This window comes from Leucopleurus acutus (assembly GCF_964270905.1).
Source record: "Leucopleurus acutus genome assembly, chromosome: 15".
NCBI classification, from domain to species: Eukaryota; Metazoa; Chordata; class Mammalia; order Artiodactyla; family Delphinidae; genus Leucopleurus; species Leucopleurus acutus.
In genome coordinates, this window is record NC_139157.1 from 56979263 (window position 1) to 56993131 (window position 13869).

Sequence of the window (13869 nt, forward strand, 5' to 3'; positions counted from 1 at the left end):
TTTACATATTTAGAGATAGTCCCAGTAGCTTTCTCTCTTCTGTGAGAATCTTCCTAAGTTCAAAGAGTACTTCTTCATTTGTCATGCTTTTGAGCACTCTTCATCATTTTGCTCTTCTCTGAAATAATTCCAACTTCTTTGAGGTCTTCTTAAAGTGCCTGATCTAGAACTGAACGCAGAACTACAGAAGTAGTTTGGGCAGTGAAGTGTATAATTGGATCACTATTGGCTGCCTCTCTATAAAACACGGTTCTATGAGGTGTCAAGGCACATTCCTTTCGAGAGGGGTATGGAAGTGAAAAAAGGAGCCACAGCACATTATTAACTCATACCGCCTTTGCATGCCCGGCTTTTAGCCTAGAACTGTACACACATACAGCACATTCTTGAGGTTAATTTTTCTTAATGTCATCTTCCTGATTCAGTTGAGCCAGGGAATCTTCAGGCATTTTGTTTTTGGTGGGGTTCGTCCGACAAAAGGACCGACTAGAAGAGGTAACTTTAAGAGAACTAAACTGAGAATCCAGAAAGCTTAAGGAAGGCGGGACTTGAAAGGAAGGGACCGTATATAAAGTGACCAGCAGCCAGGATTTCTGGCTGGCGATGACAATGACAATTACTTGGTTCTTCACTCATACTCAGGGCTCCTCTCTCCTTTACCTGTAATAGGAATTACCTCCTCCGTGTCTTCACCTCACAGAGAAGGGCGGGGAGAAGATGGAGCCGACTCAAGTAACTGCAGGGAAAAATGCTCAGGTAGCGATCTGGAGGTGGCAGGCCCTGCCTCGCAAGGGCACCTCACAGACACCGAGTCCCGGGAACGTGCGCGCCCGCGCCCACGCCCGCCCGGGGGCGCGCCCTCGCCGCAGGCCTGGTCCCCCTCAGCGCTGGGCGGGCGGCGGGCGGGGCGGCGGCGCGCGCACGCGGGGGGGTGGGGCTGGGGGAGCCGACGTGCAGACGTTGGCGCCGCTGCGGGCGGGTGACGTGTAGGCCCGCGCTTGCTCCGCCCCCTCCCTCCTCTCCGGGTCTGTGGGTTTGTCCGGCTGTCCGGCTGTCTTGGCGTACCCTGCCCCGTGGCTGGAGGGGACCCGGCAAGCCCGGCGTGGGGTGCGGACTAGGACGCGGCGGGGCAGCTGCCCGCTGGCATCCTCTGCACTGCCCTCCACCCCTTACCCGGCGTGGGAAGTAAAGATCAAACCGAAATGGAGGGAGGCGCGGAGGCAGGAGCTGGCGGAGAGATGGGAAGCGCATGAACCGGGGCCGAGAGGTGAGGAGAAGGAAGTGGGAGGAGGAGAAGGGGTGCTGCGGCCCTGAGAAGCTGGTAGGAGGCGGGGCCAGGGTGCCCCTTGGACGATTCCCGTTCGGCCCCGGAGGCAAGCCCGGACCTGTCATCCCTCTCGGGGCCGGAGACTTGTCTGTGGTCTCGGGTAGTCTCGTCCTTTTCATGGAATTTGTAGGGTGGGGGTGGGAATCAAAAAATGAACCAGAGTCACATGTTGCCAAGGTGTTAGGCCACAACGTGATGACCAGATGGGTAATTTTTTAAAATTTTTCCTGTGCGTGGGTAATTTATTTTCATTAGGGTTTTTTTGTGTGTGTTTTTTTCCCGTTACAAAATGTAGTAACTTTTTCGTTTTCTTCACGTGGACTTGGGAGAGAAATCAGCTTCCTTGTGTTTTTTACCTCCACACTGAAAAGTAAATAAAGTGGGTGGGGAGTGGACCATGGTGAATTTAGCAATCGAGGAGTCTAGAATGTTACTTCGAAATAAGTGTTGTATGTGCAAGCGTGCTGAGGTGTTGTGGGTACGTGGGCAGTTCTTTTAAATAGGCTTCTTATCACACATTAACTCATTCATTGACTGCAGTGTGTTCGTGTATTTTGCTATTTAGTTTAAAAGAAACATTTTAGCGGAAGCTAAAAATTTTATATGAATGGTATCACATGTGTAGTTCAAACTAGTAATCATTTTTTTTGTCTTTCTTTCCCTAAGTAAGATTAGATTGAAGAGCGGTCACCATCACCAGATTGCATGTTTCATAGATTGAAATCACTTTTCTGATTTTCAAAGTGCTCTCAGAAGTTGAGAATTCAGCTTTTGATTCCACTCTGGATCGTGCTTCTCTTCATGTATCTTTCATTTTTAATGATAATTATAATAATATTCTTGCATAAGAAAAATGCTTCTTAGAGATACCAGTTAAGTGTAAGCTAAATAATATTATTTAAATGAATTAATTTTTCATAGCTTAAGTTGTGATCCCTGCTGAATAGTTTTAGTTTTTGTTCATTCGTCATTCACTTATTTATGTCTTCATATGTACCAGGCACTATGCTAGGCCTAGGAAATCAAGAGACATAGGATGTCGGTACTTATGGAACTTTCTGTAGTCCATCACCCTTTTAGTAGAGAATCTGGACTAGGGCTCCTCCTCATGTCATGGATCTCTAGTTGACCTAAGCAAGGCTTTTTGCAAGAATAAATTATTGTCAGTGTTTATATGTAAGTGGCATTGAAAGAGGAGCAGATTATTTTACTTGCACAGCATGACTTGATTTTGCCTTTGATCAAAAAGATGGTATGCATGCGAGTGTTTTGCCAGTTAAGAGGAGTAAGTTTTCTTTTTGCAAAGTTGGTTTAGTTGTAAAATTCACAATTGGAAATCAGTTTCTACTTGAAAAATAATACTTTATTTTTCCAGTGTTTACATTGGTCTGAGTGATCTATGTGTTAATAACTTGTAATTCATAAGCATTCTATGCACAAAGCATATTCATGAGGAAAATGTATAGTACTTGTTGAATGAAGTAAATTTATTGCCCCATAGTACCTTCCATGGGGAGGTAGTTAACATGAGCCCTTTTAGTACAGAATAATCTTGATGTAATGTGACACAGTTTTCAACTTTGAGCAGATATCTACCTGAAACTGAAATTACAGCAAAGACATTTATGGAAAGAAAAAGTGCATAATTACCAAGGAGGAGAGAATAATGTATCTAATATGTATTTAGTAATCATCCAAAGGGAGGCATTGTGTGTTATACTCTAAAGTTACTTAAAGTAAAGACTGGATCTTATTTCTCATTTCTTTTGCCTGGTATAATACTTAGCACATAGTTGACAGACCCATATAGATGTTCATTAATTCAATATGTACCATCTCATTTGAGTATTTTGCATGTAGATGAGCAAGTATGTTTAAGTGAGTTTGTCTATTGTTTGTTCATTTTCCAGCTCTGCGTTGGCTGTGGTAATGTCTTATAGGTTGTCCTAATTTATTTCTGAAACTGTCTCTGTGATTCAGAGTTAATGCAATTCAACCCATGTTTGAGTATTCTGATTTTAATCAGATCATTCAGCCTGAAAGGGGCATAAAAAATCATTTTGTTATTCCTCTTCATTTTATTGATCAGAAAATTGATATCCTGAGAAATTAGCTTGATTTTCTACCATCAAACAAAAATTGGCATCTGAATTAATTTCTTTTTATTTTTATTCTGCTTCTTCCTACTACAGTCTGTCTCTCCTCGTTGTTATTTGAATAGAATAACTCTTGGAGACCTTTGTAAATTAAGATAGATTCCCATTTTATCTTCCTGTTTTGGAGTTTTTGACTAGTTTTCCTCCACTTCTGTGATTCCCTCTTTATAGATAATTCTTAGGAATTGCATTCATTATCAAAGGTTTGAACTGACATGGAAAATAAGGGTGCAATTTTGAGAGGTACATGATTTAAAGATATAATATGTAAGACAATTACCGGTAACGGTAAGCATTCTCAGGATATGTTTTAATAAGATAATTGACAAGAAATATTTATAGTTGAAGAGAAGGAAGTTCATACCTAGTTATTTAATGACTAAACCAAAGATTGTCAAACTGCTGAATCATAATCTTGGGGGATGGTGTCTAGAAATGTCTATTTTCAAGAAACTCCCAAGTGATTCCAGTGCCACCAATTCATATTGTGAAGAACTTCTATATTAAAGCATATGAATTCAAGAGCCTCTTAATTTTGGATAATATCTATCTTATTACACCAGAACTTCAAAAGAAGGAAGGTAGTTTATCTCAGGATTATGGAGTAGTCAGGGAGGCAGTTGCTAATGTTTTCCAGCATTTTCAAAGACTTGCTAGGTCATTTTCAAACGAAGTCAGTAACTAGCAAGTTACTCAGTTGTGTGTAGCTAAGAAACATGGCATATGAATTTGATAAAGGAAAATTTATATTCCATTCCAGGTGAGGAAATCCTTGCTTACCAATGAGACAACTTGTCCTTGTAGAAAAATTCTTGAAAGTGAATAAAATGTCCAACAAGCCAATCAAATAGAACAACGTAAAAATGATAAATGCTACTCTTATTTATAAATATTGATAGATATAAGTATGTCTTAATCTTTATTTAAGAAAATTATAAAAGTCTACATAAATGATTTATAAGAATAAATTAATGACAGTATACCATCTTCAAAAATAATTTCAGTGCATCCTTTCCCAGTGCACATATATTTTCTAAAATGAGACCTGCTTTAAGTAGTACCTCTAACACCAGGGAGGCTCACTAAACGTTCTTTTTCAGCGTTCTTTAAGGAGTGAAGGAAGCTTTGCAAAAATATTAGCAATGCTTTTACTCTGAAGATTGGTGTGGTAAAGAATAACCTAAAAATCAATTCTGGAAAGCTTCACAGTAATACTCTGAGTACACATCATTGAACAGATACTTACTGAGTTCTTTGGCACAGACCAAGAACCATACAGGGTACCAGGGAAAAGAAGACATACATCACTTTTGCACTCTTGGAGATTATAGTCAAGATGTTGGCTTTGGGAGACTGTTCAATGAAATTCCTTAAGGAATTTGAGGGGTGGCTTGGCTGAACACCAGGTTTTGAAAACTCCTCTGTTTGTATTTATTAGAAACAGAACACTGGAAGAATATAGCTAAAATTCTATATCCAGTGGACATTTTACCACATGTCTTGACAGCGTTTGACATGGTTGACCATACCTCTTCCTTAAAACTTATCCTTTCCTTGGTTTCAGAGACACCACCCTGGCCTTATTTGGCCTCCTGTTGTTCAGAATCTCCTTTATAGACCTTTCTACCCATTTATTCTGTAAAGTCTCATGTTCCTCCAGCTTCTGCTGTTCTTGTCTTCTTAGTCTTCACACAAATCCTTGGGTGATTTTTATCTCTTCCCATGATACTCCTTATAATTCTCAATGTTTGTATCCAGACCTCTCTCCTGAACTTCACACCTGAATATTCAGTCCCTACTGACCGTTCCTACTTGAATGTCATACAGACATCTCAGACTCAACTCATCCGAGATTGAACTCATGATATTCCTAACTGCCCCCCCCCCCACCCAAGAAAAACTCTGAGCCCTAATTCAGTGAATTCTGTCATCAACCTGATCTATACATGTGGAGGTCAGCTGAGGTCCTTGCCTCCTTCCCCACCACAGATAGAAATAATCAGAGTAAGCCAAATAAATTTAATTGAATTACCTGATTCCTCCACTTTTCTCTAAATCACTACCACTACTTCGTTTCAGGAACCCATCATCTCCTCATCTTCATCTCTTCATCTGGATTACTGCAGCAACCTCCTAGTATCTTTCTGCTTCAGGTCTTGCCTTCCTGTGGTCCATAGTACTGCAGTCATAGTAATGTCTATTAAACACAGCTCAAGTCAAAAACTCTTCTGAAGATTCCTTTTACTATTAGAACAATTTCTAAACAACATAACTTATGAGGCCCTTCATGACCTCATTCCTACCTATCTCTCCAACTCCATCTCTTGCCACATTACATACTCTTTGACTGCTATGCTCCAGTCATCTTTTCAGTTCCTTGAGTGTGAAATGTTCTCACCCCTCATCTGGAATATGTTGCCCTTTTTACCTAACACTTCATCCTTGAAGTCTCAAGTAAGAAAGCTGCTTTTCCTTCCCAACCTCCTTTCTTGCTAGGCTAGATGCACCTGCTTTGTGTTCCGATAACACTCATTACTGCCTCCTTTTATAGATAGCAGTCTTAGTTTGTATTGAGATAGCTTATTTAATTGGGTTGTCTTCCCCACCAGGCTGTGAGCTTCGCAAGGGCAGGTAGCAGATTGATTTTGCTCACTGTGGTTCACCCAGCCTGGTGTCCAGCATGCAGTGGAAATACTAGTTAAGAAATATCAATTGAGTGAAAGTTGTTCCTGCATTCTTCTACTATGATATTCCTGCTGAGCCCACTCCTACCCTAGAGTTTCTAGCAACTGTTGACTATCCTTTTACCCTTGCTTTTGCTTTTCTACTTTATTAGCTTGAGATTTTGAAAAAAACTTACCCCAAAATAAGAATTACATTTCTGCATATATAAGTTCTTTGAAAAGAATGGCATCATGAGTTGAATAAATCACAGTAGCTTTTGATTTCTTTTGTGTTTGAGTAAACTTCCTTGTTTGTAAGACCTCTTTTCTTAGGGACTGAAATAGATTAATCAAATAATTAAGCTAATTTCTGTGAAACTATATTTTTGAGGTCTTGAAATAAAGATGATATAAGCTTCAAAAAATAAATGTATAGGAATCCAGACCTGTAAATTCTGCCTCTTTTTTTTTGTGGCAGCTTTGGCTTCCCTTTATTCTTCCTGTCAGTCCATCCATCCAGCCATTATACAAATATTTACCTAGACTGCACGAGGCCCCAGGCACTGTTTAGGTTCTTTGGATACTGCAGTGAACAAAGCAAAGTCCCCACCCTTGTGGGGATCTTACTGTATTGGATGACAACAAGCACAGTGATAAGTGCCTTGAAGTAAAGTGGGTTGGGTGCAGGAGAAGGATGAAGGAAAGGGTGCTGTTTTAGATAGGGTGGTCCGAGAAGGCGTCTCTGGTAAAGAGATGTTTGAGCAGCAACCTGAAGGAAATGAGGGACCTACCTTTGTGGCATCTGGGGGAGGAGTGTTCATCCAGAGGGATCTGCTTGGTATGGTTATATCACTGCACCAAGGCCAGTGTGGATGCCCCAAAATGAGCAAGGAGGAGAGTTACAGGGGATCAAAGCAAAAGGTTGGAGAAAGCCAGATGCCTTGGGAGTTGTGAAGTTTACTTAGAGATATGGGAAACCTTTGGGGGGTTTTGAGCAGAGGAGAGCCACAATGTTATTTGTTTTAGAAAAGAATCATTCTTGTTTATATGTGGAAATTAGATTGTTAGGGAGTAAGGGTAAAAACAGGGAGACTAAATAGGCCATTGCAGTAAACTGGGGAAGAGATGGTAATGATGAGAAGTGGTCAGATTCTGGATATATTTTGAAGGTAGAATTGGGAGACTTTACTGATAAGGTGGATGGTGTAAAGCATAACTCCAAGTTTTTTGGTCTGAGCAGCAGGCAGAGTGGAGTTGTGATTTATTAAAGTGAGGTAGACCATAAGAGGAGGTTTGCATGGGAGATAAATTTTGACATTTTTAAGTTTGAGCTCACTATTAGACATCTAAGTGGAGATGTGGAAGAGGCATGGGTAGACAAATCTGGAGTACAGGTGAGATGCGCAGGATGGAGATAAGAATTTGGTGTTAGAATATAAATGATACTTAAAGCCTTGAGACTGAAGGATCACATGGGGAATGACTGTAGCTAAAGAAAAGGTCTGAACTCTGAGCTTAGGGGCAAAGCAGTGTTAAAGGATAGGAGGATGAGGAGGAACCAAGAAGAGTGGAAAGAGCCAAGAGATAATGTAGGAGAAAAAACAAGACATATTGGTGTCCTAGATGCCAAGTGAAGCAACTGTTCAGAAGGGCTGGGTCAAAATCTCCTGACAGGGATCAAACAAGGACTGAGAAGTAACTGAATTTGGCAATGTTGAGCTTATTTGTGACCTTTATAGCTCTTTCGGTGGAATAGTACAGGTTAAAGCCTAATAGGACTGGAGTGTCTGCTGTAGATAGCGATCAAAAAAGTGGGGTGTTAATTGAAAAGGGCTGTGGAGTTTTTAAATATGGGAGCAGCTACAGCATATTTTGGGGTTTTGGAAATCATCCAATAGAGAAGAAAATATTACTAACAAGGAGAGAGGGGACTTTCACTTCAGCAACTTTATCACTGTGTCCCCACTGAATGTTTTTCTTTTTTTTTTGGCTGCGTTGGGTCTTCGTTGCTGTGCGTGGGCTTTCTCTAGTTGCGGCGAGCGGGGGCTACTCTTTGTTGCGGTGCACGGGCTTCTCATTGCAGTGGCTTCTCTTGTTGTGGAGCATGGGCTCTAGGCGCACGGGCTTCGGTAGTGGTGGCATGTGGGCTCAGTAGTGGTGGCTCATGGGCTCTGGAGTGCAGGCTCAGTAGTTGTGGCACATGGGCTTAGTTGTTCCGTGGCATGTGGGATCTTCCTGGGCCAGGGCTCGAACCCGTGTCCCCTGCATAGGCAGGCAGATTCTTAACCACTTTGCCACCAGGAAGTCCCTGAATGTTTTTGTTGAATGAATGAGTTAATGGATGGGTAGAAGTATTTTCACCAGATGCAGTATAATTTTTTTTAATCAGTGCTGAATAAAAAGTGGAAGAAAGAACACTTCAGTTAACACCTCCTTTTCCAGATCGTTGTGGGATTTTTTAGGCTTCAGTCTTCTTTAGTTAGATTACCATCTTGAAGTTTACTTTTTCACCCTGGTGAACCTGGTGTTTCTCAGGTCTTTGCAGCTGCCCTCACAAATGATCTATTAAAATGTGTCACCACTACAGACTTGTCTAATCTTTTACTTTTTGTTCATTTTTCTCATTTGAACTTTTAAAGAATTGGTACCTATTTCAAAAATTTTGAGACCTCTTGTTAACTATTATTCTTGACTTTAGAAGATACAGTATTTGCCAGAAGAGTGAAGGAATACAGATTTTTGAATGTTCAGAGTAGGGTTGCCAAATAAAATACAAGATGCAGAGTTAAATTCGAATTTCAGGTAACGACAAGTAATTTTTTTAGTATAAATATATCCCATGTAAGTATGTCCCAAATATTGCATGGGACATATTATACTAAAAAATTAATTGAAATTCAAATTTAACTCTGACTTTATATTTTTATCTGCTAATCTGGCAACTGTAATTTAGAAAAAAAGGTTTGTATGATTCATAGTCTGAGAGTATAAACACAAAGGTAGATCTTCAGAGTCTGGGTCTCTGGAGAATGTAATACTGATGGTGTATTCATACATAACTCTGATGATCAAGAAGAGAGAGGTATCTCAAGAAACTGATGTTGCTGTGCCTGAGAATATTTTTAAAAAATATAAATTGAACATGGAGAAGGAGTACACGAACTAAGAATGAATTAAAGAAAAGAGAGTTTGTGGGATCTGTGATGCGTATCCTTGAAGAAACATAAAGGTTAGCAAAAACAGTTTTTAAGCTACATTCAACAGTGTGTTTCTTGGGGCAGTTACTAGGATGTTAAAAGAGAATATAGAGTTCATTAACTACTTGATCTCTTCTTTCTTTTATGCTAAGGAGAATGGAGAATGGACTCTGGATTGAAAATGGCAGAATTGATTTGGGTTAAATGGAATTGAAGCACATTATGGGTAGCAATATTAAAAGAGCACCCAGATGTTCAGCGTTCAGTCTCTCATAAGCCTGAGCATTTTCAGTAGTGCTTTCAGAACCTGCGATTTGGCAGACATTCAGTTTGATGCTTTCACAACTCTTCTCTCTCTTATTAGGCTTCTGTGTTTATTTAAAACTTAATTAAAACTTTTAATTGTGGAGTATTTCAAGAATATGGAAAATTTTCAGAAAATAATGTAATACACTCCTATACTTGCCGTACAGATTTAACAAGTAGTAATTTTTGCCTTATTTGCTTCAGTTCTTCTCTTTTGAAAAGTATTGCTAGTTTTTTTTCCCTCTTTTGTCACTTCTGTGCTGCCTCTCAATCCATTACCTTGAAGCTGGTGTATATAGTTCTCATGCATGTTTCTACATATTTCTGTGTGACAGGATATAAGCCAGGGATTAATGAGGGAGATTGATGGAAAGAAATGGGATTGATTAGCTTGGTGAAGAGAAAATTTAAAGTAGGATTACAGGTTCCTTCAACTATCTAGAAGTCACTCATGTGAAAAGAGTCCTTAACTTTGATAACTTATTGACATTAGGCAGTACAGATAATTTTTTAAAGTACTTTTAATATCAGAAAGCAACATGTAGTACTTAGTGACCTAATTCTTTTATAGTCTATACTTACATGGAAACTTTTATAAAACATTGAAAAACATCAATGTTCAACCTACACAAATGTCATTTTTTTAAAAAAATCAACAACAATCATGATTTTCCTAATGTCTTTACTGTAAATATGGTTAACCAGCAATCTTTAGAGAAATGACTATATTACTATTTAAAAATTTGTTAAGGGTACACATCCTGAAATATTTAAGACATCAGAGAAGGTGAATTTTAAAAAAATGTTCTTCATGTTTTTATGCTTTTTGAAGCATGGTGTTTCTTTCAGTAATTGCATTCTAAAAAAGGTGGGAGGTATCATTGACAAAACCTATTTTTCTCTGAACTGTAGTATATATAATATGTTGGTAAGAAAAATGGCTTAGAAGTTCGAATGTAAGAAAGAATGAGAGATATGGGTCTGACCCTTTCACACACCTTTCAGTTTAGGAAACTGAATACCAGAGGATGGAGTCGATAGGGAAGTGAGAGTTCAGCTCAGAACAAGGCACAGAGAAAACATTCTTATGGACTATATTTGCCAGGGCACATTTCTGACTAATACAAAGTGAAAGAGAGTACCCTGTTTTTGTAAGTAATTAAGTTTTTATTCATAAAGATTGAAACAAACAGTTCAGACCAGAATGTTAAATAATGGTCATGGCAATACATTCTTTCAGAAAGATGAAGTAAAGCATACATGACATGTAATATAGTAGCACAGTAAAATTCTTACCATGTGTTTGTTCTAATTCATAATGCCCAATAAATTAGTGATTTACTTTCCTGTTTTTGTATTTCTTGTTTACCACATAAATTCATCTGAGTCCTGATTTTAGTGTCTAGTTTTTCTCTACTTGAGAGAGAGGGGTAGAGATTTCATTCTGCTATTATGAGGTAGGTGCCAACTTCTTTTACACAGTGTCAGTGTTAGGGTGATTTAAGAATTTCCTCTACACCGACCTTCAAGATGGCAGAGGAGTAAGACGTGGAGATCACCTTCCTTGCCACAAATACATCAAAAATACATCAACACGGGGAACAACTCCTACAGAACACCTACTAAATGCTGGCAGAAGACCTCAGACTTCCCAAAAGGCAAGAAACTCCCCACGTACCTGGGTAGGGCAAAAGAGAAAAGAAAAAACAGAGACAAAAGAATAGGGATGGGACCAGCACATCTGGGAGGGAGCCGTGAAGGAGGAAAAGTTTCCGCACACTAGGAAGCCCCTTCACTGGCGGAAATGGGGAGTGACAGGGGTGAAGCTTAGGAACCACAGAGGAGAGCGGAGCAACAGGGTGCAGGGGGCAAAGTAGAGAGATTCCTGCACAGAAGATCAGTGCTGACCAGCACCCACCAGCCTGAGAGGCTTGTCTGCTCACCCACCAGGGCCGGTGGGGGCTGGGAGCTGAGGCTCAGGCTTCGGAGGTCAGATCTCAGGGAGAGGACTGGAGTTGGCTGTGTGAACACAACCTGAAGGGGGCTAGTGCACCACAGCTAGCTGGGAGGGAGTCCGGGAAAAAGTCTGGACCTGCATAAGAGTCAAGAGACCATTGTTTCAGGGTGAGTGAGGAGAGGGGATTCAGAGCACTGCCTAAAGGAGCTCCAGAGATGGGTGTGAGCCATGGCTATCCGCGTGGGCACCAGAGACGCGCATGAAACGCTAAGGCTGCTGCTGCAGCCACCAAGAATCCTGTGTGCAAGCGCAGGTCACTATCCACAACTCCCCTCCTGGGAGCCTGTGCAGCCCGCCACTGCCAGGGTCCCGTGATCCAGGGACAACTTCCTCGAGAGAACACACGGTGTGCCCCAGGCTGCTACAACGTCACACCAGCCTCTGCCGCCGTAGGCTCACCCCACATTCCATACCCCTCCCTCCTCCCGGCCTGAGTGAGCCAGAGCCCCCGAATCAGCCGCTCCTTTAACCCCCGCCTGTCTGGGTGAAGAACAGAAGTCAGAGGACGACCTACATGCAGAGATGGGGCCAAATCCAAACCTGAAACCCAGGAGCTGTGTGAAAAAAGAAGAGAAAAGGGAAATCTGTGCAGCCCCAGGAGCAACGGATTAAATCTCCACAATCAACTTGATGTACCCTGCACCTGTGGAATACCTCAATAGACAGTGAATCATCCCCAAACTGATGTGGTGGACTTTCAGAGCAACTGTAGACTTGGGGTTTGCTTTCTGTGTCTAATTTGTTTCTAGTTTTATGTTTGTCTTCGTTGACTATTTAGAGCTAATTATCATTGGTGGATTTGTTTATTGATTTGGTTGCTCTCTTCCTCTTATATGTGTATATATATATTTTTTTTTTCCTTTTTCTCTTTTTGTGAGTGTGTATGTGTGTGCTTCTTTGTGTGAGTTTGTCTGTATAGGTTTGCTTTTACCATTTGTCCTAGGGCTCTGTCTGTTGTTTTTTTAAGTATAGTTTTTAGTGCTTGTTATCATTGGTGGATTTGTTTCTTGGTTTGGTTGCTCTCTTCTTTTTTTTAATTAATTACTTTATTTATTTTAATAATATATTTTTTAATTTTAAAAACTTTATTTTTAAAAAATTTTTTCTTTCTCTCTTTTGTTTTCTTTTCTCACTCTTCTTCTGAGCTGTGTGGCTGACAGGATCTTGGTGCTCTGGCTGGGTGTCAGCCCTGAGCCTCTGTGGTGGGAGAGCTGAGTTCAGGACATTGGTCCACCAGACACCTCCCGGCCCCTCGTAATATCAGTCAGTGAGAGCTCTTCCAGAGATATCCCTCGCAACGCTAAGACGCAGCTCCACTCAGTGACCAACAAGCTGCAGTGCTGGACACCCCATTGCAAACAACTAGCAAGACAGGAACACAACCCCACCCATTAGCAGAGAGGTTGCCTAAAATCATAATACGGTCACAGACACCCCAAAACACATCACCAGACGTGGCACTGCCCACCAGAAAGGCAAGATCCAGCCTCATCCACTAGAACACAGGCACCAGTCCCCTCCACCAGGAAGCCTACACAACCCACTTAACCAACCTTACCCACTGGGGGCAGATACCACAAACAACAGGAACTACGAACCTACAGCCTGTGAAAAGGAGACCCCAAACACAGTAAGTTAACCAAATGGGAACACAGAGAAATACACAGCAGATGAAGGAGCAAGGTAAAAACCCACCAGACCAAACAAATGAAGAGGAAATAGGCAGTCTACCTGAAAAAGAATTCAGAGTAATGATAGTAAAGATGATCCCAAATCTCAAAAGTAGAATGGAGAAAATACAAGAAATGTTAACAAGGACCTAGAAGAACTAAAGAGCAAACAAACAATGATGAAAAACACATAAAATGAAATTAAAAATTCTCTAGAAGGAATCAATAGCAGAGTAATGGAGACAGAAGAACGGATAAGTGACCTGGAAGATAAAATAGTGGAAATAACTACTGCAGAGCAGAATAAAGAAAAAGGAATGAAAAAAATTGAGGACAGTCTCAGAGACCTCTGGGACAACATTAAATGCACCAGCATTTGAATTATACGGGTCCCAGAAGAAGAAGTTAAAAAGAAAGGGACTGAGAAAATATTTGAAGAGATTATAGTTGAAAACTTCCCTAATATGGGAAAGGAAATAGTCAAGTCCAGGAAGTGCAGAGAGTCCCATACAGGATAAATCCAAGGAGAAACA

The 13869-nt window shown here is 40.7% G+C and overlaps 1 protein-coding gene across 2 annotated transcripts in view; it reads left to right on the forward strand.

The window, feature by feature from the left end:
• The first annotated feature begins 1026 nt into the window (after positions 1 to 1026).
• ASCC3 (activating signal cointegrator 1 complex subunit 3) overlaps positions 1027 to 13869 on the forward strand; it is a 329389-nt gene continuing 316546 nt past the window's right edge. For both annotated transcript variants that reach the window (XM_082855647.1, XM_082855648.1), the window contains exon 1: positions 1027 to 1267. The gene's annotated coding sequence lies outside the window, so the exon portion shown is untranslated. The remainder of the gene's footprint in view (positions 1268 to 13869) is intronic.